Here is a 26,016-nt window from a genome sequence, read left to right as displayed (position 1 = left end):
ATGATGGTGGTGATGATGGTGGGGTGACAATGATGGTGGTGATGGTAGTAAAGGTCATGATGGTGGTGGTGAGGAGATGGTGATGACGATAGTGAAGGTGATGATGGTTCTGATGGTGGTACTAAAGGTCACGATGATGGTGATGGTGGTGATGATAGAGTAGAGGTTATAAAGAGGGTGATGAGGAGGATGGTGATGACGGTAGTGAAGGTAACGATGGTGATGATGATGGTGGTGATAGTGGTAGTAGAGGTTATGGTGTTGGCGATAAATTGAAAGTAGTGATGATGGTGATGGTATCAAAGATGATGGTGGTGGTGACAATGAGGATAGTAGTAAAGGTGATGGTGATGGTGACAATAATATGGTGATGATGATAGTAGAGGTCATGATGATGGTGATAATGATGGTGGTGATGACGGTAGTAAAGGTGATATTGATGGTGATGGTGATGAAGAGGGAGGTAGGGATGATGCCAAGGATAATGGTGATGATGAGGGGGATGGTGAAGTTAATGAAGATGATGATGTTAATGCTGGGCACAGAGGAGCTCTGTGGCTGGAGAGAGGTGAGAGGGCACTCTGCATTTTCTGTGTTCCTTTGGAGGCATTTTGCTTGAGTTTGATAAGTCATGGGCTCTTGTCTTTGAGGCACAGATTTCTGCAGAAATTCATCAGGTAAAACACGTACTCTCAAATGCTCTCTGAGCCTCAGATGTTCAGCTGGATATAAGCTAGAGAAAGATGTGAGAGGGAGGAGACATGCGGGCTGTGATGGGGACTCTGTTCCTGAGCACTGGAAATGCCTTAGGCCACACCTCCCCTGACCCCAGCATACTGGGACCAGGCCTGGCCTGCAGGGGAAGCATGGAGCACAGCCACAGTGAGGTCCCCGTGGCTCCCCAGGTCTCTGTGGGCCAGTGGGAACAGCCAGAACCTTATCAGGGCTAACTGGATCTGCACGCTGGCTTTCCCACTTCAGTTGCATAAACCTTCCAAGACTCCACTTCAAGATGCTTGAAAATGCTCTTGCCCGTCCAGGCCAGGACAATCGCAAGACGTACCATTGCTCTATGTGCCATTGGGAAGGAAAGTGATCTCCCGTGTGTTGATTACAGATGCCAAGACGTGAAAGACTGTCCTGAGTGGCTGGGATGCACAGTTGTGAGGACTGAGAACCCCACCAGGGCCTGCTCAAAGGGGGCTTGCTGCTCTTCCTGCTTCCTCGTCCTTCCTAACATTCCCGCTGTGGAGATCTCTTTTGGGGTGTTAGGAGATGTCTCCGTGAATTTCCTATTACATGAAAGTGTGTCCACCTGGTGATGTGACCACGGGTCCCTGTTCACCTGGGACAGTCCTGGCTCATGCCTCTGGTCCCTGTGCTCCATGCACTCTTGAATGTTCTCTGTGGGAAGGTAGGTTATGTGGTGACCCACATATAGAGAACAGGTGCTAGCGAACCAGAGCTCAGACCAGCAGTATAGTTGATAGGGGAAAGGGAAGGGCACCACAAGAGTGGACAGGGTGCCCTGTTCAAGGTTGAGTGAGGTCAGACTGCACAGGCATGGCCTCACCGTGGGAGGAAGACAATCTCGGCGCTGGGGATGGAGTCTGCCCACATAATGGCCACCCGCCGATGATGCCTCAGGCTGGTCTCGACAGCCAGCTCTGGAGTGACAGAGTGAGGCTCACTCAGGGGCCACTCTGCACTGAAGTCCACACTGACCAATTCCCTCAGACAGACCATCCTCAGCTTCACACTCTTCACTAACTCAGGTGATCTTTGGGGGGTGTGGAACCAGCAAGGGGACCAAACACCTCTTCACCTCTGGAGGACCCTCCATCTGGCATGGCTCATGGCCACTGCACTGGGGTTCTCCTAGGGAGATGGTTCATATGCTGACATCCAGGTCCCACCCCAGACTGAAGGGTCAGCCACCGCATCCCTTAAATGGCCCAAGGTAGACAGATGTGCCCGTCATCCTGTAGGAATGAGGAGGTTAGGACTGGGAACTCAGGACTAGAACCCAGTTCTCCCCCACCCACAGACCCCCCAAAGACACTGGGTGGGGACGGGGTCTCAGGAGAAGGAGACCACAGCAAGATGAGGGTTTCCTCAGTGGCCTCCCTGGAAGGATAAGACTGTAGGGAACTGTCTTTGTTAAAATGTAAATAGTCATGCTTGAACTTAACCAGGACAGCATCTCACCCTGGAAGTTAACTCTCTAAGTGAAGCAGCTGCTGCTGATGGAGTGGAGAGGAAGACAGACCCCGCTGGGTGGAGCTGGCACTGTGCTCTGGGCCGAGCCTGGACTTCCCGTCTGTGCTGTGAGGCTAAGTGAAGGTGACCATGCCCTGGAGAGGCGTCCTCTGCTTTGGGAATCTTCTAGAAGCAGACCAGAGATGTGTTGTCCCCGCTCTGCCCCAAGCTGGATTGCTCCTACCATCAGTCAGGTGGCTTGGCGCTGAGGGAGTCCTCTGTCTACGGAATGTGTTCTTGAGAAAAATGTGAAGTCACTAAATCCAGGCTAATGGGCCATTAAGCAACTGAAGGGATATATATGACACTTACCCTGTGCAATTTCTCTGAAGAATTGGGTCTTAACCACAGACAGACATGGTGCTTAAGGAGAAATAATAAAACCAAATTGATTCTTAATTACTCTAGTCCTGGCCCACGGGGATGTTCTCATTGCTGAAATTTGTGCTCTGCTCAGAGACCTTGCTTCTGCCGTGAGTTCTGCTGTCCTCCACCTCTCCCCCCAGGGGACAGGCTGTTGGTCTTATCTCTTGCCTTACTGGCCCGGGACCTCCACTGGAAATGGGAAAAGAAAGGAGAGCATTAACAAAGCCTACCAGGGCCATGGGCGGCCATGCCTGGCCCACAGGTCCCGTTTATCCCACGGTGACAATCAGAGGTGATCCCTTTTGCTCATCTCATCCAAAGAGGCAGGCACATGGGCACCATTTCAGACGTAGGAAAGGGTGGAAAGGGCAGCGTCAGGGACCTGCCAACCTCCTGGCTCACACGGCTTAGAGGGACGCGTTTACCAGGCTTGGAGATTAAGACGACTAAGATGACCTCGGCCATCCCACAGTGGGACATGGGCCAGGAATCTCATATGCCGCCGTGTGGCCCCACGCTGTGTGATAAGCTGTCCTGATAGGACCTTGCTGGAAAGCCCTGTTCACTCCCTCCGGGGCTGGCGGAGATGGATGGATGGCTTGACTGGGCACTGTCCCCACGTCCACACTAAGAATGGGATGGGGGCTGCTGCTGCTCAGGAGCACTGTCTGCAGCCCTCCCCAGAGTGCCTCATCCCACCCACAGGCCCTTCTCAGGGCCTTCCCGTGCAGGCTGGGCTCACCTCCAGCAGGTCTCTGTGAAGGGCACCAGTGCTGACTGCAGGTCCTTGTGATCTGACTCAGTTAAACATCCCCAAACAAACTACATTCCCCTGGGACGCAGTGTTTGGAGCATCCCCTGACTTCAAAGTGATCGACCTCATCCCTGAACCTAGACCTGCTGGAGAGGAATCAAAGACCCCAGGGTGGCCGCACACCTGGGCATCCTGTACTGAAGCCAGCTCCACGGAGGGAGCGTCGGGCACGGTGCCCACCCCCGGCTTCACATTGATGCCATGTGCTTGACTGGTGTGACAGTATGATGTAGGCCATTGTGAAGTCGTTGGGAAGGTCAAGAGGACAGGAGGGCTCCGTCCCTTCATGCTCTCTGCTCATGTGAAGTGCTGCACACGGCTGGCGCCTCCCACCCCCGCATCACACAGCCTCCTATGGTCGAGACTCCAGGCACTGTCCCCGCAGGACGTTTTCTCTTACAGATGTCCCAGGCGCATCTAGTGTCTTGTAAGATTGTTTGAGTATCATTTTGATAGCTGAATGGTTTATAATTCACTCAACTAGTTCCATGGACTGGCATTTCTGTGACTAATGTCTACTATATTTTTTAAAAAATAATAATTGATAGAATTAAAGATCTAGTTCCAAAACCAACCTGTCTGGGCAGAATCTGCACTTGAAGGGCTCTTGTCAAGTGTTGCCCAGCTCTTGAGAATGGGCTTGTGACTTAAAGCACTAAGGAACACTTCACTTCCTGTGCCTTTTTATGACAAAGATGTTTTGTGGTGGGGGGTGGTGAGACACACACTATGAAATGTACCGTCGTCACCATCGTGAGGCAGGACATCCACCCGTCTGCGGCATCACCACGCCCTCCTCCAGCTGGAGCTGCTGCGTTAGACACTGCCCTGCCCCTTCCCGACCCTGGCCCCTGCCATCCGCTCGGTCTCGGAGGCCCCTCAAGGAGGTGAGCACCTGGGCTGGTGCTCTGTGTCTGGCCTCTCTCGCTTGGTGCGCTGTCCTCAGACCCTCCGTGTCGTCGCACATGTCAGAGTCCCCTCCTTCCTAAGACTGGGTGACGCTCCCTGTGTAGAGACGCCCTGTCTGTCACTCGTGGAGGCATGCTGGGGTCACTCCACCTTGGGCTGTTGGGATTGACGCTGCCACCAAGACGGTGCAGGTTCAGGTTGGAGCTCTGCTTCCATTTTGAGCCTGGGCCAGACGTGGAAGGCTGGCTCTGGTGGTGGTTCTGCGCTGGTCGTGGTGACGAACCCCAAGCGGCTTCCACTGTACATTCCCTCAGTGGAGCAGGGGGCTCCAGGCTCTTTGCACCCATATTGTCACTTGTTCTCTGAGACCAGCCCTCCTGCTGAGGGTGGGGTTGTGTCCCATGGCTTAGATTTGTGCTCCCTGATGATTGGAGCCTTGTGCCTCTTTGGTGAGCTTGGCCACTCCGGCATCTTTGGAGAATGTCTATTGAATCCTTTGCCCATCTTTAAGTTGGATTACTGTTGAATGGCAGGAATTCTTCACGGATCTAGAAACCAATCCCTTATCAGATATGTGGTATTTTCTCCGATTCTTTGGGTTACTTTTTCAATTTTTTATAATGTCTTTTAGTAAAGGAAGATTTTAATTTTGACGAAGTTTAATTTGCGTATTTTTTCTTTTGTCGCCTTATCTTTGGTGTCATGCCTAAGAAGTCACTGGTACTTACAGCATTTTGTGAGGCTTTCCCCTTTGTTTTCTTGGAATTTCATAGCTTTGGCTTGCAAGTATTTTGTCCATTTTGAGGTAAGTTTTTATAGAGGGTAAAGTAAGGGTCCAACTTAATTCTTTTGCTTGTGGATATCAACTTGTCCCAGAACCATGTGTTGAAAAGGCTGCCTTTTCCAGACCCTTTGACGGGAACTGGCACCCTTGTTGACAAGGGCTGACCATGTTGTTGACAAGGGCTGACCACGTACAGAGGGTTGATGCTGGGCGCTTGCCCACTGCTCTGTGGGTCCATGTTTATTCCAGTGCCACGCTGCTCTGATCACTGTATCTGAAGGTAGTTTTAAAATCAAAACTGTGAGTCCCCCAGCTTTGTTCTTTTCTAAAATCATTTTTGTGTTTGGGTTTTCTTAAAAGTCCATTTAAGCTTTTGGATGAATTTTTCCATGTCTGCCATAAAATGGAGATTTTTGATAGAGATTCCATTGAGTGTGTGATCTTAGATTAAGTTGGGGTATATTAGCATCTTAACAATAAGTCTTGCAATCCGTGAGCCCAGGGCATCTTCCCATGTACTTGGGTCCTCTTTATTTCAGCAATATCTGGTAGTTTTCAGTGTATAAATCCTGTTTCTCCTTAGTGATGTTTATTTCTAAGTATTTTATATTTTGAAACTATTGCACATGGAATTGCTTTTTAAATTTCCCTTTCAGTTGTGTGTTGTTAATATATAGAAATGCAGTTGGTTTCCATGCATTGATTCTGTACTGCACAACTTCACCAAATTCATTTCTTCTAATAGTTTGCAGGGGATCTTTAGGGTTTTCTACAAATGAGACCACATCTTTTGTGAAGAGAGATAATTTCACTTCTTTCTTTCTAGTCTGGATACTTTTAATTTATTTTTCTTGCCTAATTGCTCTGGCTAGAATTTCTAATACTGTGTTCCAAAAAAGTGATGACAGCAAGCTTCCGCTTCTTTTTCTTGATTGCGGGGACAGCTGGCAACTGGACCAGGGGTGATGCACTGCTAAGCTACAGTCTCAGAAACTCATATGTTTCTATTTCTTTCTTTCTTTATTTATTGAGACAGAGTCTCCCTGAGGTGCTCAGGCTGGCCTTGAACTTGGGCTCCTCCTGTCTCAGCCTCCCAAGTAGTGGGGATTACAGGTGTGCATGACCACAGCCAACTTGGTATTATTGTTGGTGTTTCACCACTGAATGTTACATTAGCTATGGGTTTTCAGATGTGGCCTTTATTAAGACGTTTTCCATTTATTTCTAGTCTGTTGAGTGTTTTTGTCTAAAAGGGTGTTAGGTTTTGTCAAATGCTTTTTCTGCATCAATTGAGGTGACCCTGTGGCATTTGTCCCGTTTGTTCTGCACATGTGCTGGGTCATCTTGGTTGATTCCCCATGTTGGACCTTCCTGGTGTCTGGGTCCACTTGGTCCTGGTGTGTCCCCTTTTAACATGCTGCTGAGCTTGCTCCACTGGGGCTTCTGGGGACCTCTGCATGGGTGTTTACCTGGGATGCTCGTCTGTGGGTGGGTTTTCTTGTGGTGTCCTTGTCCTTTGGTGTCAATATTGCTGGCACCCTGGGATAAGTTAGGACATATTCCCTCCTTAGTATTTTGGAAGAGCATGCGGGGAACAAGTGTTAACTTCACTTCAAGTGATGGGTAGAACTGACCACTGTAGGCATCTAACCAGGGCCTCTCTTTTTTGGGAGATTTTGATCACCCCATGATTTCCACGTAGCGGTCAGATTTTCTCCTTCTCCATGTTTCAGCCTTGGTTGGCTGTACTTCCAGGAGTCCATCCCCTTCTTCCAGTTGAGCAGTTGGCTAGTGCTCAATCGTTCACTGCACGTTCATAAGGATCCTTCCTGTAGCCCACCTTCCTTTTGAAAGCACAGCAGCGATTGCATTAGTAAGTGGATGACAAAGAGAAGTCGTGATAGCACAGTGTTCTGAAGGATCAGTCGCCCGGGCTGCTGACTTCAGGCTCCGAGTGCCATCTGGGCTGCCAGCACTGCTCTTTGGCGATGCTTCCTCGCGCGCTGGTGCCGGTCCATTCCACAGGGGCGCTTCCCTATGGGCCTCTTCCGTTCACTGCACTGTCGGCCCGAGGTGTTCGTCCTCGTGGGTCAATGCCAAGCCTTGCACACTCGTAGTCAGGGTGCGCTGCTGTGTCCTGGGAGTCAGTGGGGCACCTCAGATGAGGTTGTGGGGACCTGAGGGGCCTCACATCACTCTGGACCCCTGAACCTGCCCTGCGGGCTCCAGGGTGTGAGTAGGCCTCATCTGCTTCTTAGCTGTTTCTCCGCCCCTCCGCAGCCCTGAGCCTCAACAGACACAGCCCGCCAGGGGCTCTGTGCCCTGGTCTCACCCGGTTCCTTGAGGCCCAGCCGGCCCCACACAGGCCTTCACAGCAGGGCGACTCAGGTGTCCTCCAGGCTGCAGACTGAAAGGACCCCTCTGGTTGGTGGCAAAGGAAACAGATTCTCCCTGCGAGTTCTTGCCTGAGTCAGTCCTGCAGATCAATTCCACTTTGCAGGCTCAGGAGCAAAAGAAACCAGAGCCTCTCTGTGCATGTGTGTGGGAAAGTGAGATTCTCCGTAGGAACAGAAACGCGGGCCTCTAAACCTGAGGGCCTCTGTCGGCCCCCGGCCTGGCAGTCCCCGTCCCAGCACAGGAGGGGCTCTGGGACGGCAGCTGAGGCCTTGCACAGGGAGCTGTGCAGTGCTCCTTTTGTCTAGACAGGCACTAGGTGTTGGGGAGCAGGCTGGTGCCCCAGGTGGGAGAGGAGGCTGGCAGGTCCTGTGGAGGCTGCCTTGAGCACCCCACCCTGGCGGCTGAGCGTCTGTGTGTTGGTGTAGGGGACGGGGCGCTCAGGCACCTCCCACCTGACACAGTGGCCACCGGCACTGAGGGGCTGGTTGGCTTCTGTGCCCTGCAGTCCTCTCCATGATGTCTGCCTGGAGCCCAGAGGGACCTCGGTGCCTTCACTGCTACAACTCCAGCCTTGCCCAGCAGCCACAGTGCCCCAGTGGAGCAGGACTTGTGCTCTCCCGCTGCCGCCAGCACAGGCCTGGGCAGGCAGAGAACCCCCGGTGTTCTCAGTTCCCTCCTCCTGAAACAGCATAGACAACTGCCCTCCAAGGAAGGCAGTCAGTCTCACCCCCAGGCTCACGGCACATGGTAGAGCTGCTGGTGCACGCTGGGACCACACCGGCAGCCGCCGTCACATTTGCTGAAATCTGCGAGTTTCTCTCTTGTTCCTCTGGGTCCCTGCTGCCCTTTAACTCTTTAGAAGTATGTGAAGGCCACCTTTTGTGGCTGGAAATGGCACCCATGTTTGGACTTTCTCAGAGGTGCTGTTTGGGAGTCTCTTGACCTCTGCTTCATGAGCCCACAGAGCTGGGCACATGCTGAGCGGCTGACCCTGTGCTGACAGGGCACCTGGGATGAAGGTCAGGCCCTTGCGGCAGCACCCCACTGGGCCCAGCTGCTGGGCAGGCCTGTTCTTCTGAGTCAGGCTCTCCCACTTAAACCCGCAGATTGGCTCCTCTAACGGGGTTTGGTCCTGGGGGTCATTTCTCCTAGGGCTGGAATCCCTCCCGCTGGGTGCTGTCTGGGAGACAGTAGCTGATCCCAAGGGCTGGGACCGGCGTGGAGCTCCCTGCGTCTGCCTTGGAGAAGCTGAAGTGGCTTCAGGATCTCTGACAGGGCCTCCCTCTGCCGATGAGGCTAGGAATGGCTGCCCACCAGGGGAGCTCCTCTCGTCCCCTGATGGCGGTCCCTGCCGCACAGAGTTTCAGTGTAACGCACACGGCTTCATCGTGGCCTGGGTACTTGGAATTGTTCTCCATCAGGCCACTTGTGATCTGGCACAAGTGCAGAGTGCCCATGGCAAAGACATGCTGTGTGGGCACATCAGAGACATGCTGCGTAAAGGTCCCCACGTGCCCACGTGCCCGTGGGTGCCCTCTGGTCCGTGGCAGTCGTGGCCTGTGTGTGCACGTGATGGCCCCTGGCTCTTCCTTCTGGAACGTTGCTGAGTTGCCTGGACCCGCACTCACCCTCCCCCCGAAGCACTAGCCAGAGGCAGAGGAGCAGCCTGCGTGAGGACGGGAGCCCAGAAGTTTCCAGAGTCACTTCCAAATCTGTCACTTTGGTTTCCTTTAAGAGTTTGTTTTAAAAGTGGTTTAGCCAAAGTGAATAGAAATGATGCTGGACGTCCCCAGGACTCCTGTCACATGGCTCCAGCGCTGTCGGAGGGAAGAGCCTGCCTGCCTCCCGCACAGGTGGCCCCCACCCAGCCAGCGCCCAGCCCTGCCCACACCCTGCCGCTTCCCGGGCGGGGCCACAGCACACACTCACACACACGGCACACACTCACACACACGGCACACACAGCACCCACACAACACACACAGCACCTACCTACACAGCACACACACGCCACACACATACAGCACACACAGCACACACTCACACACACGGCACACACTCACACAGCACACACTGCACACACAACACACACAGCACCTACCTACACAGCACACACACGCCACACACTCACATACAGCACACACAGCACATACACCTACACAGCACACACATGCCACAAAGAGCACACCTACACAGCACACACACCAACATAGCATACACATGCCACACAGCACACACTCACAAACACAGCACACACTCACATACACAGCACACTCCACACACACCTACACAGCACACACATACCACACACTCCCATACATACCACATGCACACCCCACATACACAATTCACCACACACATCATACACAGCACACACAAGTACAAGCATATACCTGCATCCATACCTCACATTCTCACATTTCTACCTCACACAGTCATGTGCATGTCACATACATGCCACACTGTCATACACAGCACACACATGCACATATACACACATAGCACATGTCATGCCACATGCCACACGCTACACACACACGTACCATACTCATAGACAAGCCATGTGTAACATGCACACAACATACATGTGCATGCACAAATAATGCATGCACAATGTAAGCACAGTCCAGTGAGCCCAGCTCTCTGTGGAGAGGTGCCCTGAGAACACCAGGTCTCCCCTGAGAGGGAGCTCAGCAGGGCAGTGTGCACATCAGTAAGGCTGTGGGACAGCTTCCCGGGTGGAGGGTGGGGGTCGAGGACAGACTCCCCAACCTCAGCCCGTGCTGCCTGCCGCTCACTGCCCAGGTCTGGGGCAGGGGCAGCTCCTGGAGGGAGGGACACCACATGGTCTGCAGAGTCCTGTTGGCATCCTGGCTGCACAGAGCTCCCAGCCCAATCAGAAGACAGACCTGCGAGCCAGGAAGGCGACGTGCAGAGGGACCTCACAGAGGGCAGCACCAGATGGGCTCAGAGTCCCTCAGCCTCTCAGGGCAGCAAGCCTGCCAACCAGATGTGCCCGTCACGGGGAAGACCAGTCCATCCCTGACGAGATGAGTCAGTTAGAAAACCACGGAGCTCAACCCACGTTGAAAGGCTACTGCACGGCTGATGTCCCAGCTTTGGAAGTGCAGCCACAGTGACCATAACTGGGTCATGCCAGTGAGCCCTGCTGGGCCTCAGTGACCTTCATCTTCCTCAGAGCATGCAGCCCCCTCCCTAGGAGCACTCAGCCCATCTCCCTATGAGTACTCAGCTTGTCTAGCTCAGAACACTCAGCTAGGAGCACTCAGTCCATCTCCTTAGGAGCACTCAGCCTATCTCCTTAGGAGCACTCATCTCCCTATGAGCACTCATCCCCTCTACCTAGGAGCACTCATCTCCCTATGAGCACTCAGCCCATCTACCTAGGAACACTCAGCTAGGAGCACTCAGTCTGTCTCCCTAGGAGCACTCAGCCCACCTCATTAGGAGCACTCAGCTCATCACCCTAGGAGCACTCAGCCCCTCTACCTAGGAGCACTCAGCCCACCTCCCTAGGAGCACTCATCTCCCTATGAGCACTCAGCCCATCTACCTAGGAACACTCAGCTAGGAGCACTCAGTCTGTCTCCCTAGGAGCACTCAGCCCACCTCATTAGGAGCACTCAGCTCATCACCCTAGGAGCACTCAGCCCCTCTACCTAGGAGCACTCAGCCCACCTCCCTAGGAGCACTCATCTCCCTATGAGTACTCAGCCCATCTACCTAGGAACACTCACCTAGGAGCACTCAGCCCCTCTACCTAAGAGCACTCAGTCCACCTCCCTAGGAGCATTCAGTCCCTCTCACTAGGAGCACTCAGTCCATCTCCCTAGGAGCACTCAGTCCATCTCCCTAGGAGCACTCAGCCCCTCTATCTAGAAGCACTCAGCCCACCTCCCTAGGATCATTCAGTCCATCTCGCTAGGAGCACTCATCCCACCTCCCTAGGAGCACTCATCTCCCTATGAGCACTCAGCCCATCTACCTAGGAACACTCAGCTAGGAGCACTCAGTCTGTCTCCCTAGGAGCACTCAGCCCACCTCATTAGGAGCACTCAGCTCATCACCCTAGGAGCACTCAGCCCCTCTACCTAGGAGCACTCAGCCCACCTCCCTAGGAGCACTCATCTCCCTATGAGCACTCAGCCCATCTACCTAGGAACACTCAGCTAGGAGCACTCAGTCTGTCTCCCTAGGAGCACTCAGCCCACCTCATTAGGAGCACTCAGCTCATCACCCTAGGAGCACTCAGCCCCTCTACCTAGGAGCACTCAGCCCACCTCCCTAGGAGCACTCATCTCCCTATGAGTACTCAGCCCATCTACCTAGGAACACTCACCTAGGAGCACTCAGCCCCTCTACCTAAGAGCACTCAGTCCACCTCCCTAGGAGCATTCAGTCCCTCTCACTAGGAGCACTCAGTCCATCTCCCTAGGAGCACTCAGTCCATCTCCCTAGGAGCACTCAGCCCCTCTATCTAGAAGCACTCAGCCCACCTCCCTAGGATCATTCAGTCCATCTCGCTAGGAGCACTCATCCCACCTCCCTAGGAGCACTCATCTCCCTATGAGCACTCAGCCCATCTACCTAGGAACACTCAGCTAGGAGCACTCAGTCTGTCTCCCTAGGAGCACTCAGCCCACCTCATTAGGAGCACTCAGCTCATCACCCTAGGAGCACTCAGCCCCTCTACCTAGGAGCACTCAGTCCACCTCCCTAGGAGCATTCAGTCCATCTCGCTAGGAGCACTCAGCCCATCTCCCTAGGAGCACTCATCTCCCTATGAGCACTCAGCTCCTCTACCTAGGAGCACTCAGCCCACCTTCCTAGGAGCACTCATCCCACCACCCTAGGAGCACTCATCTCCCTATGAGTACTCAGCCCATCTACCTAGGAACACTCACCTAGGAGCACTCAGCCCACCTCATTAGGAGCACTCAGCCCATCTCCCTAGGAGCACTCAGCCCACCTCATTAGGAGCACTCAGCCCATCTCCCTAGGAGCACTCAGCCCCTCTACCTAGGAGCACTCAGCCCACCTCATTAGGAGCACTCAGCCCATCTCCCTAGGAGCACTCAGCCCACCTCATTAGGAGCACTCAGCCCATCTCCCTAGGAGCACTCAGCCCCTCTACCTAGGAGCACTCAGCCCACCTCATTAGGAGCACTCAGCCCATCTCCCTAGGAGCACTCAGCCCACCTCATTAGGAGCACTCAGCCCATCTCCCTAGGAGCACTCAGCCCCTCTACCTAGGAGCACTCAGCCCACCTCATTAGGAGCACTCAGCCCATCTCCCTAGGAGCACTCAGCCCACCTCATTAGGAGCACTCAGCCCATCTCCCTAGGAGCACTCAGCCCCTCTACCTAGGAGCACTCAGCCCACCTCATTAGGAGCACTCGGCTCATCACCCTAGTAGCACTCAGCCCCTCTACCTAGGAGCACTCAGCCCATCTCCCTATGAGCACTCAGCCCACCTCCCTAGGAGCACTCAGCCCCTGTACCTAGGAGCACTCAGCCCACCTGCCATCCAGAGACCACCTCGAGGAGGCGCCCAGCTGCAAGGAGGATGCAGGAGTCCTGCTTTTGCTGTGAGTCCATGTTAGGTGGTGGAGGAGCCTCTCTGCTGGCAGGAAGTCACAGTCCTTGAGCGGCACACAAGCCTGCTGGCCGCTCAGCTTGCTGTGCTCAGAGGCCCCACTCTTAGCTTCTGGGTCGGTTTGAATCAGTCTTTCAAAGACCTCCCTCTTCTTCATTGTTTCCAGAATCCACTGTGGAACAACACTGTGCTCACAGCAGACCTGGCTTGTCCCCTTGTAGAGCAGTCACCGAGGTGACCAGCTCCACTAGAGGAAAGGGTGCCAGCAGGTGTGGGTCTTCAGTGTCACCAGAAAGGGCAGTCACAAGGAGCACAGAAATTCAGGAGCCAGAGAAGGGCGGCCACATACCAAACGTCTCAAAGACCAAGAGCATAACCACAGATCAGCCTGTGACTGAGGGGGGCAGGGTGCGTGGGGTCTAACCCCGCTCTGGCCCCCGTTAGTCCATGCACTCCGGCACCCCGGTCTGCAGTCCGCCTGCGGGGGCCCGGCCCCGCCCTGGAGCTGCCATCTGGCTAGGTGAATCCGCAGTCAGACCTGACGGCACCACCGTCCGTCCGTCTACGCAGGGCAGCTACCCTTCACCCTGTCGAGCAGACCTTAAAAACTCATCACAGGTTTTACAAAGATATAAAAACTGACAACACAGGTGAATAACAAGTGAGCTAACCACACTCTTGAGACCTTCTAAGAGATTTTCTCCCGATTTGAGCTTGATTATTCAGATACCAGAAAGCCTCGAGTTCCCAGGGTATCTGACCTTCAACAGGAGACCGACCGGCCTGGACGTACTCCTGGAAATCTCTGCAAACAGGAACCCTGCCTCACCCTCTCAGATTCGTCCTCAGTTGTTTGATTATTGATTTCAAATATCGCGCTCTTTGTGGGGTCAACAAGTAGGAGACTCGTGTCCAAGTCTGTCAAGGACAGGGTTTGTCTCAAGGGTCTCAATGGATATGGCCCTAAGAATTAGCAGCCAGGAAGCAGCCAGGCCCTCCCTGAGAGGTGAGCCGCACCCGGCCCTGAGAGACTGGGCCCACGCCCTCACACGACACGTGGGGCTGGACAGGTAACTCCCTGGCCTGCAACTTGCTCTGGGAAGAGCCCTGGGCATCTGTACTTTTCAAAGTCCCATAGAAGATCAGAGAGTGGTGGAGGTTCCAGATCCAACCCAGCTGATTCTGGGGACAGTGAAGGAGGTCTGACAGACAGACATTGGGCATTCTACAGGTGAGGGGTAGAGAGTCGGAATCAAAGACGCACAACGCAACAAGACCAAAGGTGAGGGGCACCCCCACCCCTGGCAGCCAGGGCAGTGCGTGGGGCAATCGGCTTAGCTCAGGCCATGGCCAGGGACAGGCCAGGGACAGACAGCAGCCCCTGCTGGTCAAGAGAAGGAAGTGGAGGGAGCTGCCTGGACGGGGCCTGGGTCAGCGCCTGGGTCACTGGGAGGCAGTGTCTCACTACGAGCACTGAGCTGGGACATGTGTGTGTGGTCAGGTCCCCACACAGGCAGTGAGGACCAAAGGCCCCACCTGCTACAGGTGCCATCATGGAAGGAAGGGACCACCAGAGGACGCAATGGCTCTAGGAAGAGCAGAAACTCCCTCAAACCATTAGCAAAATGGTTTTTCCTTCCCCCCCCCCCCCGCAAAAAAAAACCTTTCCTCCTCAACAGAAGATCAAAGACTTGAAACAAAACTTCTGCTGATGACTCAGCTGACCGCACTCGTTCTCCCAGATGCCACCGCCAGCTCCCGGCCAGGCTGACAGGAGGCGGCAGAGGGCCTCGGGGTCTGAGTGCAGGAGGGAAGGCCATGAGGGGGACCTGGGGTCTTGGGGACATGCAGGGTTTGGGTGATGGGTGCACCCCGCCTGCCTCCGCGGTCATCAGGAGCGTCTTCCTGGCACAGGGGACGTTGCCCTGAGGACAGGCCCTGGGAGCACTGCCGTATCAGCTGCCTCATGGCATAGCACCAACATGGCTGGGCCTGGCTCCAGGGTGTTGGTTTCTATGCAGCCAACTTCCTGCTGACGAGCTTCACTCCCAGAGGCACCTCCAAGAGGGAGCTGTCAGTGGAGGTGCGATGGGACTCCACGTTGTGAAATGGGTCACATTAGAACCCAAGGAACCAAACCCTGCCCCCAGCCTGGATGCCATGAGCTCATTTGGTTCAGTGGGCCTGGAGAGCCCTCCATGCCAGGTCACAGGGAGGGAGCCCTTGCACACGGAGCTCCCAGCTGCAGGGGCCGAGCCTTGGGCCGAGTGCCACCTCCGTGCGTTCCATCTCTGCCATGCACCTAGCAGGCAGCACATGCCTTAGGTTGTTTTTCAAGACTTTGGTGAACCCAAAGGCAGTGCCGGCCCTCAGTAGAACTAGAAATCACCTTAGCAGAGTTTGTCCACACCTGCCCATCTTTGGCACCACCCTCCTCTGGTGGGAGCAGGGCTCCCACATGGCCCTCAGAATTCAGCCCCCTCCCAACAGCCCCTCCATGGCCAGTTCTGCCAGCAGCTGACCCAGAACCTCTTCCTTATTCCACCATCCAATTCAAAAAGCTTGCCTGGGCATCTCCTGCATGCACACAGCAGACCCCACAGCAGGGCTGTCTCACCAGGAGACCGCAGACCCAGCGGCCAGCTCCCTCCAGCTCAGGAAGTGGCATGGGGTGAGGGCTTCCTGCTGCTCCCTGGCCCACTGTGCTGTAGCTCCAGGCTCAAAGCCTTTTCCACTCCACAGTACTGGTGTTCGGAAATGTGTGAGCACCACACACAACAGCCTAGGACAGCCACCGGCCTCGCCTGGTTCTCAGCATCGAACCCCAACCTCTCACACCCTGGGGAAAAGAGAGGGGGGCTCAGAGGAAGAACCAGCCCTCAGCTCCCAACATTAGAGTCCAGGGCATTTAGATAGTGGAGACAGCACTGTGGTCACTGCACCAATCAGACGGCACTGGCAGGAGCTAGGACGCCAGCCCACGCCAGCCCCGCAAGTTGTCCTGTGTGTGCCCGGTGCCTGGGACATCTCTGAGGCACTTCATTTCCACTGCCAGCATGCTGTCTCCTGGCTCTTGGGTCATGAGTGTGGGTGGCACTTCTTAGGGACTTGGGGCCAAGTCCTCCTGAAACAGAACCTTCTGCAAGTGCAGAGCCCCTGCACCTCACCTGGTCGGTCATCACCTCCATTGAGGAGCCTTGTTCACCTTGTCATGTGCCCAGACTGGGATCAGAAGCCAGATATTCTGAAGAAAGTGTTCTTCTAGGTTTGCTGCAAGCCACACCAAGCCTGGTGGCATGGTCACACTCCTCACATGCAGGGCAGAGGACAACCGGAAGTTGAAGACCTCGGTGGTCTCTCGTGTCACCCACTATCTGTGAGATGAAGACTCTGCTGGGGCTAGCCTTACTTGGGTTTCAGCCCCAAGCAACCCCATCAGGGCGTTCTGGCTGCCCCCTCAACCAGAACATGTCTCTTGCCTCCACTCTCAGTCTGTAGCATACCTCCTGTCCCTATGAGGACCCCAGGTCACAGTCTTCCCTGACCCTCTAAAGCTGCTTGTCATAGCCATCACTCAGCCCCATGGGCTTGGCTCCAGTGTGACCATCTCTGGGATGCTCTTGTGTCTTCCTTGTGCATCTGATACGTGGAACACTGGGAATAGTTCCGGTTGCCACCTGAAGCCTAGAGTGCTCTGGGAGGCCAGCCTGCGGGGCACACCTCAGGGTCATCATGTATCTTGTTCCTGTTCTAGCGGCAGGTGGGTTGTGTAAGTCTCCACAGAGCTCTTCAGTGTCTGGGTCCCTTGGAGTTTGTGCTCCATGATGGCTGATGCCTTCAGTGAATGTTGCTCATGCTGGGCACTTGCTGGGAGGGACTGTACCAGGAGCACGCTCACATCCGCCCTCTCCAGAGGCCTCCAATAAACAGGAGAGAGGCCAGCACTGGACAGCTAGGTCAGTGGAACCCTCTGAGGAAGCTGAGATGGAATTCACACAGCTGACAACTCAGGGGCACCTATTCAGTGCCTGGGCTGGGTGTCGCCACTCTGTTAGCTCCTAAGCACTTGTGTTACCCAGAACACCTCTGTCCACTGTCAGCCCATCCCTCTTGTGGCTCCAAGTGCGTCTCTAATGATGAACCTCTTCTGCTGGTCTCTGCTTTCAATTGGTAAGCTTAGTCCCTTCTCATTTAAAGCAATTTCTGATAAAGAAGGGCTTCTTTTCCCACTTTCCTATTAATGTGTCTTAAATCTCTTTTGTTCCTCAGTTGCACCAATGCTGCCTTTTTTAGGAGGGGGTTACCGGAGATTAGACTCAGTGGCACTTAACCACTAGCCACATCCCCAGCCCTTTTTATTCTTAATTTTAAACCAGGGTCTCACTAAGGTGTTTACAGCCTAGCTAAGTTGCTGAGGCTGGGTTTGAACTTATGATCCTTGAGCCTTAGCTTCCCAAGCACTAGAGTTACAGGCATGCACCACTTTGACCATAATTCTATTTTTAAATCACTGTTTTAAGTTCCTTGTTTACTTTCTGCCATATTTAGTTATTTCCTTTGTGGTTATCATGGGGATTACAATTAGCATCCCACATTTATCACAATCTAGTTTATCTTACATTGATTTAGCTTCAAAAGCACCCGGAACCAGTCTTCTAGCTCTGTATTCAAGTTGTATGTTGTTCTTGTCATAAACCAGCTCTTTATACACTATGGTCCAATTAACATAGATTCATAATTATTTTATTCATTATCTCTTAAAGCATCTGAGAAACAAAAAGAGGAGATATTAACCAAAAATGCAGTAATACTATATTTTCTATTATATTTGCTATGCAATTGTCTTTACTATACTATTTATCTGCTATATATATTATATTTGCTATGTAATTGTCTTTAGTTGAGTTCATGATTTTTTGTGTGGCATCGAGTTACCATTTAGGGTCTTCACTCATTTCTTGTAGGAAAGGTCTTAGTGACAACCATCTTCAGCTTTTGCTTATCTGGGAATCTGACCTTTGGCTTGATTTTTGAAGGACAGTTTTGGCGTATCACGTCAGGCCCCCAGGCTTCTGATGAGAGGTCAGCTGATGATTTTGTTGCAAGTCCCTTGTATGTGACAAGTCATTTCCCTCTTGGTGCTTCCAGGATTCTCCCTCCTTTTTTTAATATTTATTTTTTTGTGGTTGTAGTTGGACACAATACCTTTATTTTATTTGTTTTTATGTGGTGCTGAGGATGGAACCCGGGGCCTTGCACATGCTAGGGGAGCCTCTGCCACTGCAGTCCCCAGCCCCAGCCCCCCCCCCTCCCTCTCTCCTTTTTTTTTTTTTTTTTTGATGTCTAATGATCTCGGAACCTTTAATGGTCCCCTGGTCCTCGAGGGTCCCCTGCTCTGATGCATCAGTGCCTCAGCCCTGGTGTCCTTGGTCTCAGACACTATTTTGCCACCCACAATCCTGTGAGTAGTGGCCTTTTGGATGGCTTGCATGGAGTTGCTGCTGTCCAGGGATCATGGAGACTGAAGTCCTCTCCGTCTTCCAACAGGCGGCAGTGAGTGGCCATCTCAGCCTCCAGCTTGGAGGCTTGATGTGCAGTGGGGCTCCTAGTGCTGGGCCCGGCATTGCCCCTCTGCCCAGATCTGTGCCAGCTCTGATTTCAGGCGCAGCAGGACCCCACCAAGCTCCATCTCATGGTGTCCTGGGCCTCCACTTCCCCAGGTCAGTCTCCAGGGACTGGACTGTGCGTCTCAGGTCTGTGCATGTCACCTCGGTGGCTCCCATCTCGGCGCTCCTCAGTCTGTGGGACAGTGCTTGTCTAGCTCCTCTCAGTTCTTCTGAGCCAGCTCACCGTACTGGGCCTGGATGTCCGCCACGACCTTGCTGAGGTCCTGAGGTCTGGGGGCCTCCACCTCCACAGTCAACCCAGAGCTGGCAATCTGGGCTTGAAGGCCTTTGACTTCCTCTCATGGTTCTTCTTCATGAAGAGCAGCTCCTCCCTGAGAGTCTCAACTTCTGTCTCCAGCTGTAGCCAAGTGATACTGGTGTTATCAATGGCCTTGCGGACCCCATGGATGTCACTCTCTATAAACTGGCACATTGCCAGCTCTGTCTCCTACTTGACTCTAAAGTCAGCAGCAGCAAGACATGATTGTCAATCTGCAGAACAATGTGCGCCTGGTCCCCAGAATTTGCAAAGATCTAACTCACAGCTCCTCGACGGTCTTGAAGTAATGCCCTCACTCTCTGATCTGGGGACCCTTCTTCTCCAGGTGCTCTCTGATCTTGCCCTCCAGGCTCCTCACTCTGTCCAGGTAGGAGGACAGGCAATCATTCAGGTCTTGCATGGTCTCCTTCTCACTTTGGATGTCACCCAGTCCCGCCAGACCCCTGGCCGTCCCTGCTGCTGGGCTCCTGGACACCCAGCTACCCTGGGAGCTGGTGGAAGGGGACACTGAGATTTGGGAGCCTGAGCCTCCAGGGCCTGCCTAGATGCTGTCCATGCTGCTGGGGGGCTAGATCCGGTGGCTGTGTGACCGATGGACCCCAGGGATTGGTATTGGTGGAGAATGTGCTATCTGGTAGGAAGCGGAGAGACCAGGACTCAGGTTCAGGCTGCAGTTGTGGTGGTTTGCAATCCAAGTTATATCCCCCGAGTCAGGATTCTCTCTTTATCTTTGGCTTTTGGTGGTTTGATGATGTGTCTTGGTGTAGGACCCTGAATTCATCCTACTTGAAGAAATGGAGCTTCCTGGACATGGACACTTAAGCCTTTCATTAAACTGCGGTACTCTTGGTCAGTATGAGCCTTAAGTTATGTCATCGATGCCTCTTTGAAAGCTAGTCCACCCAAGGGTACTGATGAAGACAACTGTGCTCACCTCTCAGGGATCCAGACAGGAAACGCAGAGCGCAGTTGCTGAGATGAGGCACACAGTGCCTGGACCATCACGGCTCACCAGGAAGGTGGACCGCCTCCCCTGGCTGCTGGGAGTGGGCAATGGTGCAGACCGTGGGCAAGCAGAAACCCTGGGGTGCTCTCAGAGACCTTGCCGCAGTCTCAGGCACATCCCTGGTTGTGGAAAGATCTCTTTAAAACTAGACTACAGAATTCCAAACAGCTGGTTCCGTGCGTGGGTTTTGTCAGCTAGTGGTACTTCAGTGGAGGGACAGGTCTCTGAGCCACTGCTCTTCTGTTCCCGTGGCATCACTTGATCTGATGGTGCCTGCAGACCCGTTTCCACAGAAGGACCTCTGTAACAGACCCCATCCTGCCACACCCCCTTGCCTCTGCAGGGCGGACCCGACTGAGCACCTGCATCTCTGTCTGAGCCGGGCAGGCACACTTGGCCCAGGGTGGATGCAGGACGGCACTCACTGGCTAGATGCTTCTGCTTCTTTGCAGATTTGAGGCATGTTCCTTGTAGCCTCTCAGAAAACCACAGTAGGACCATGCCACCTGCCCATGCTGGTCCTTTGTTCAAGCTGACCTTTTCCGTCAAGCTTCACCTCCTCACGCCCACACTGTCCTGGAGTCCTCTCCAGGGACAGTACAAGGAAGGCACACACTCACTCAGGATCTGTTTTTGTAGAAACCCAAACTAGCGCAGCCTCTGCCTCCATGTCCTAAGGTTCTTAATCCTGCTCTGGTGACGCCCAGCGCAAGGCCAGCTGGGTGACCATCAGCAGCTTCAGTCCAGCAGGACAGACACAGGTGGGCTGGGCAGCCAGACAGGAGGCCGTCTGTGTTCTCACAGGGTAGGACCCTGGGTTGCTGGCAGGGCCTTGACACCTAGGTTGCATGTTAATGATGGAACCTCCTCAAATGTGTACAGATCTGTCAGAAGGGCAACTGTCCCTTGCCTGGGGACAGAAGCAGATGGCAGCTTGTAGGCCCTGCTCTGCAGTCCACTCAGCGCACCAGCAGTGTCTCTCCCTGCAGGCACCGTAGAAGGGAGCTCTCGGAGGAGAGGTGGACCTTTTCTTTTCAGTCTTCTCACAGAAGATCTAGACACGTGAACCCTGTGCAGCTGGAGACAGGAGCAGGTGGTCACTCTGCTGGGCCGCGCCCCCTAGCCTCCCCTCATCCCCTAGAGTGAGCTGGAGCCTGGGCTCTGGGGAACGACACTGAGTGACTCTCCGTTCTCCTGGTGTCCCCCTCTTGGCTCACAGTAAGGCCAGCCACGTCAAAGTCCTGGCAGGAGCGAGGTCCAGCTCCCTCCCGTTGTGCTGGGCTCCTGTCCTCCCCCCCTCCCGGGTCCTGATGACCTCACGCAGGGCCTTCCACAGGACGCGGTGGCAGCTCATCTGCCATCAGGCTCTGTTCCGGTGTTTTCTTCAAAGCCGTGAGACTGGGTGCAGCCCTGTGACCCTGGCGGAGCTGGGAGTGAGCTGTGCTCTGGCCGGGGCCAGGCAGGGAGGCTGGGCTCACAGGACTGACGCCGGCCGTGGGGCTCTGGGGAGAAGCCGTGGTCCCCCATCACTCCTGGCCTCCTGCCCACCCGCCGCAGGTCCTGGCTGCTCACCTGAGCCATCCTGGCCAGCGGCTTTCCTGTGGTCACCGTGGTGGCGGTGCAGGCCTCAGGGATCTTCCTGACAGGAACCTCCGCGAGCAGGAAGGTCCCTGTGGAGCCCGGAGCTGGAACTGGGCCTGGGGCTTGGGCAGGAAGGGATGATGGTGAATGGCAGGTGCTGGGCACCTCAGCTCTCCCTGCCTCTTGAGATGGGTGAGGGCAGAGTAGTGCTGGACGCAGAGGCTCCGAAGACCCAGGCCCAGTTCCAGCTCCTGGCTCTACAGGGACCTTCCTGCAGACGAGACCAGACTGGGTCCTTCCTTCCACCAAGGCTCGCAGTGTGAGGACTCGGGCTGGGACGCGTGAGCAGAAAGGCGCAGGTTGGCCTGACCCAGCCCCCCTTCGGATGCCGTCCCCGGTGTCTGCCCTTTGCCCAGGGCCTGGGGGCCTTGTGTGGGGATCCACAGATCCTCACTCACTTATCGTCATTTGTTGACACTTGGATGTGTCACTCAGGTGACATGGGTCCTCCAAGGGACGCCCCACAGCTTCTCATTCTTTGTTGCTGCTCCTAACACCCACTGACCTGCTGTGCTCTGCCCTGGATGCAGCCACTGGTTGACCTCCTGGGCTTTCCAATGTCAAGCTCTTCCGTGGCAGGGCTGCCTTCTCCACTGGTCACTTCCCACAAATCCAGGCACTGACTAGGCTGCCTAGGGCCTGGGGTAGGACGTCCAGTACCTGTCAGGGTCCCAGACTTTCTTGTCCTCTGGCATCTCCTGCAAGTGAGACCTTGATCTTTGCAGACTGTGATAGACCCCTCTTCTGGAGACAAGGGCTGTGGACACGAGGTTCCTGTGCAGATTGCATAAGGTGGGAAGTGGGAAATCTCCGCCTGGCTCCAGAAATCCAGCCTACCTCTGGCTTGTCGACTCAGAGGGAATTTAGACTCCATGCCTCATTTTCCCATCCATAGGAGCGGGAGGTTTGCTGACTTCAAGCTACAAAATTCTAGAATGAAAACAAGTTCCCAGGAAAGAGATACCTGCCCTAGGAGTTCAGTGAGAACCTGCAGGTAACCACAGGCAGGCGAGCAGGTGGAGGGGAGCAAGGGCCATGTTCAAGGGCTAAAGGGGACCCCTGTTACAGTGGGAAGAGATGCTCCCGGCACCCCAGGCAGGATGGACAGAGGACCAGCCTGAGTCACCGGAGCCTGACGACCAAGTCAAAGGCCTCTCCACCTCGCCTTCCAACGAGACCTGGGACTGACTGCAGGAGAGGAATCATTGACAGTAGAGGCCAAAGGCCACATCACAGCTTTGAAGTTTTGCAAGGAAAAGAAAAAGCCAACCCAAAGTCATATAAATCCATCAAACCTATTCTTTAAAAATAAGGGTAGGGAAAGCACATTTTCATGTCACTCCGCAGGGAGGAGGCTCCAGCAGCAGAGTGGCACTGTGTGAGAGGGGCGTCCAGGTGTGCAGGAGCAGTGGCAGGCAGGCCCAGGAGAGGGCAGAGCCCACGGGGCCAGGCGCGGCCAGGGGGCCTTGGAAGAAATGCTGGGAGAAGCAAGAAGGTGCTGTGGGCTCATTGAGGTCGAAGGTTGGCGTCCGTGGAGCGCTGCTCACCCACTGCCCTGTGGAGACTGACCAGCATCTGCAGGAGGCGCTACAAGTAGCCGGCGAAGCAGGTGGGAAGGCAGAGGACTCCCGCTGAGGGCGCGGAGCTCTGCACCAGATGCCAGGCCCTGGCAGGCCCCTCCCGTCCGGCCCTCCTCCTCCCACCCCTCGGTGAGCTGAGACTAGAAGATCCTTGTCCTCCTGTCCTTGAGCCGTGAGTGCAGGCTGAAGCCAAGGGGGCTCTGAGGGGCAGGAAGGCCCATCTCACCACTCAGACGCCTCGCGCACAGTGGGCCTCCTATACCAAAAGCCTGGGTTGGTTTTGCTGGCAAAGGAGAAACACAGGGAGCTCCTATCCCCAAGGTTGTCATCGTATCCATCTACAGGAAGCAGGATTTTAAAGGGTGATTCAAAGGCCAATTCCCGAGTTCTCTGTCAGAGTTGTAACTCCCTTGTTAATCTGGGAGATCTTCGGACACCTTCGCTCAAGCCTGGATTAATTACCTCATTCCAGAGGTGCCCGAGGCTGGGGCAGGAAGGCAATCCTGTTTCTCCTGAGGTTAAGAAGGAGAAGGGAGAAATTAGGGAGGAGCAGGGAGAGAGGAAGAGAAAGAAACATGTCCATTTCAACAAGTCACAGTGGCAGAGCAGCAAGGTCTATATTCAGAGCATAAAGTGGACCCTGTTGGATTCTCCCACTGTCGATTTCTACATTCCATTTCTAGGGAGAACTGGGTGACAACATCTCCAAGCTGCTTCCTGGTGAAGTTGGGGAAGTGACCCGAAGTCCTGGTTCTCTTATCAGGTGGGGCCTGGACAGTCAAGGGTATCCAGCTTTGGGGCAGTCCAGAGGTTCATGGTGACAGTTGTCTGGTGACTGGCTAAGGCATACGTAGGGCCAGGGTCACGCTAGGCCAACAATAAAGGAGATAGCAAAGCAATCAGTATTCAGCCGATCTCTGAAAACCTGAGGACAATGACTCATGCCCTGCCCCTGAAAACAGATTGGGTCTGTCTGTGTAGGAGGTTGGGAGGACTGCGGTCTAGGAGACCAGGCTCAGATGGACTCTGGAGTCCTCTGTGATAGTTATTATGAGACACCTCCACCCAGAACGCTTCTTTTCGATCCTCCGCCTTAACTTACTTTTGGTAGAGTTGACTCATTTTAAGTTACATTTTTAAAAAAATCATTGTTTTCCTTTTAAATGGCCACGTAGGACGAGGCTTTGGTCATACTCTCTGTCAGGTGCTTAAGGCCGAGTTAGTAAGAATGGGCCTAGTTCCTCTGTGCTGGTCACTAAGGCAGCTGAGGTTTTTCAGGTCACTCTTGAGAACCTCTGTTCCTTTGGCTTTTCTCCACCAGTCCTGCCTTCTGCCGGGGAGCCTCGGGTCTCGCTGGCCACACTGGGCTTCCCTTGGAAGCATCTGGGGCATTTCCGTCTCCGGTGACCTCCCCTTGGCAGAATGTGCACTGGTTGGCTTCCTGTCCTCCAGGGTCCTCTTAGAGGGCTCCATTGTTCCCTGGACCCTGGATCCTGGCTGACTCTAAAGGGCAAAGCCCAAAATATTGGCTGCTTTTTTCTTGGCCCTTTTACTTCCTTGACTTTGGTCCCCATCAAGCAGGCGGGTTTCACCAGTGGGAGCAGCAGCTTATGACTTCAGTGTCTGATTTTACAGTTGTCCTTCCATTGAGCTGGGGTCAGTATTAGAGCTGGAAGTCATCATTGTATTCTGTCTGTCCTGTGGGGTTGCTCATGGTCCCAGACCAGCTCAGGGTGTTCTGTTAGAAGTTGGACTTCTGCAAAACACTGACAGGCAGCAGTCATACAGTTTTACAGGGAAAATGCAAAATGAACACTGATCTATCTTTGCTATCTATTTAGACAAAGACCCATGTATTTATTAACTCAATTATATTCAGGTTTTACTTTCTTTTAAAACACTTTTACAAACCCAAATACCTTTTACAATTTACCCCAAATTTACTTAGGTTTTGTATTATATCCCCTGTTTATTTTGAGATCATAGCACTCTTTTCAGCAACAACAAAAAACCTTTCTTTTGAACACGATTTAAATGAGCTTGATTCTGACCTGCTTTGGGGCCGTTCTGACATGGAGAGGAATGAGAGGCAGAGCCTTAATTCAGTGAGGCTGGCCTCTTGACAAATATTCTAAGTGTTTTTTTTTCTAAATCTGATCTTTGCCCTTTCAAAATCTTGCCCTCATTCCACAGAGTTCTTAAGTGTTGTTTTCTGAGTCTGTCTGCATATCAGTTAACATGATACGACATTACCTCTGAATCATGATCAAAGAGGCTAAGAGAGTTCTTAATTTCCTGTTTGTGCAAAATGTGGCAAAATGTTTTCATATTTCACATTGTCAACCTCTGAACAAATAAGGCTCTCCTTGTTACCTTCTAAAAATACATTTAAATTCCCATCCCAGTGAAAGAATGACACAAAATTTCACATATAACTTCATTGATAATGGGTTACCTTCCTCCAGTTACAAAACATTAAGTGTCATAAATAAATACAACCAAATGTGCTATTTCTATTTAAATCTGAAGGAGACTATGGCTACAGACAATTTCAGTTTGGAGGACACCAACTTGATAAGGTGCTCTCACAAGTTTTCCATTTTAAAAGGTTTATACACTTGAAGAATAAGAATGAATCTGATACACAAAGAAGCAGAATGGTCAGGGTCACCATTACACAGACGTCCTTACATTAA

General features: G+C 53.5%; 1 protein-coding gene and 1 pseudogene across 1 annotated transcript in view; one reads left to right on the top strand and one right to left on the bottom strand.

Annotated features, from left to right (window-relative positions):
• Ptprn2 (protein tyrosine phosphatase receptor type N2) overlaps positions 1 to 26,016 on the top strand; it is a 631,370-nt gene that overhangs the window by 358,220 nt on the left and 247,134 nt on the right. The gene's annotated exons all lie outside the window — the stretch shown is intronic.
• On the bottom strand, positions 55 to 19,649 carry LOC107156297 (annotated as a pseudogene).

The sequence above is a fragment of the Marmota marmota genome, unplaced genomic scaffold (assembly GCF_001458135.2).
Source record: "Marmota marmota marmota unplaced genomic scaffold, marMar, whole genome shotgun sequence".
NCBI classification, from domain to species: Eukaryota; Metazoa; Chordata; class Mammalia; order Rodentia; family Sciuridae; genus Marmota; species Marmota marmota.
This window is presented reverse-complemented; position numbering and strand designations above follow the sequence as displayed.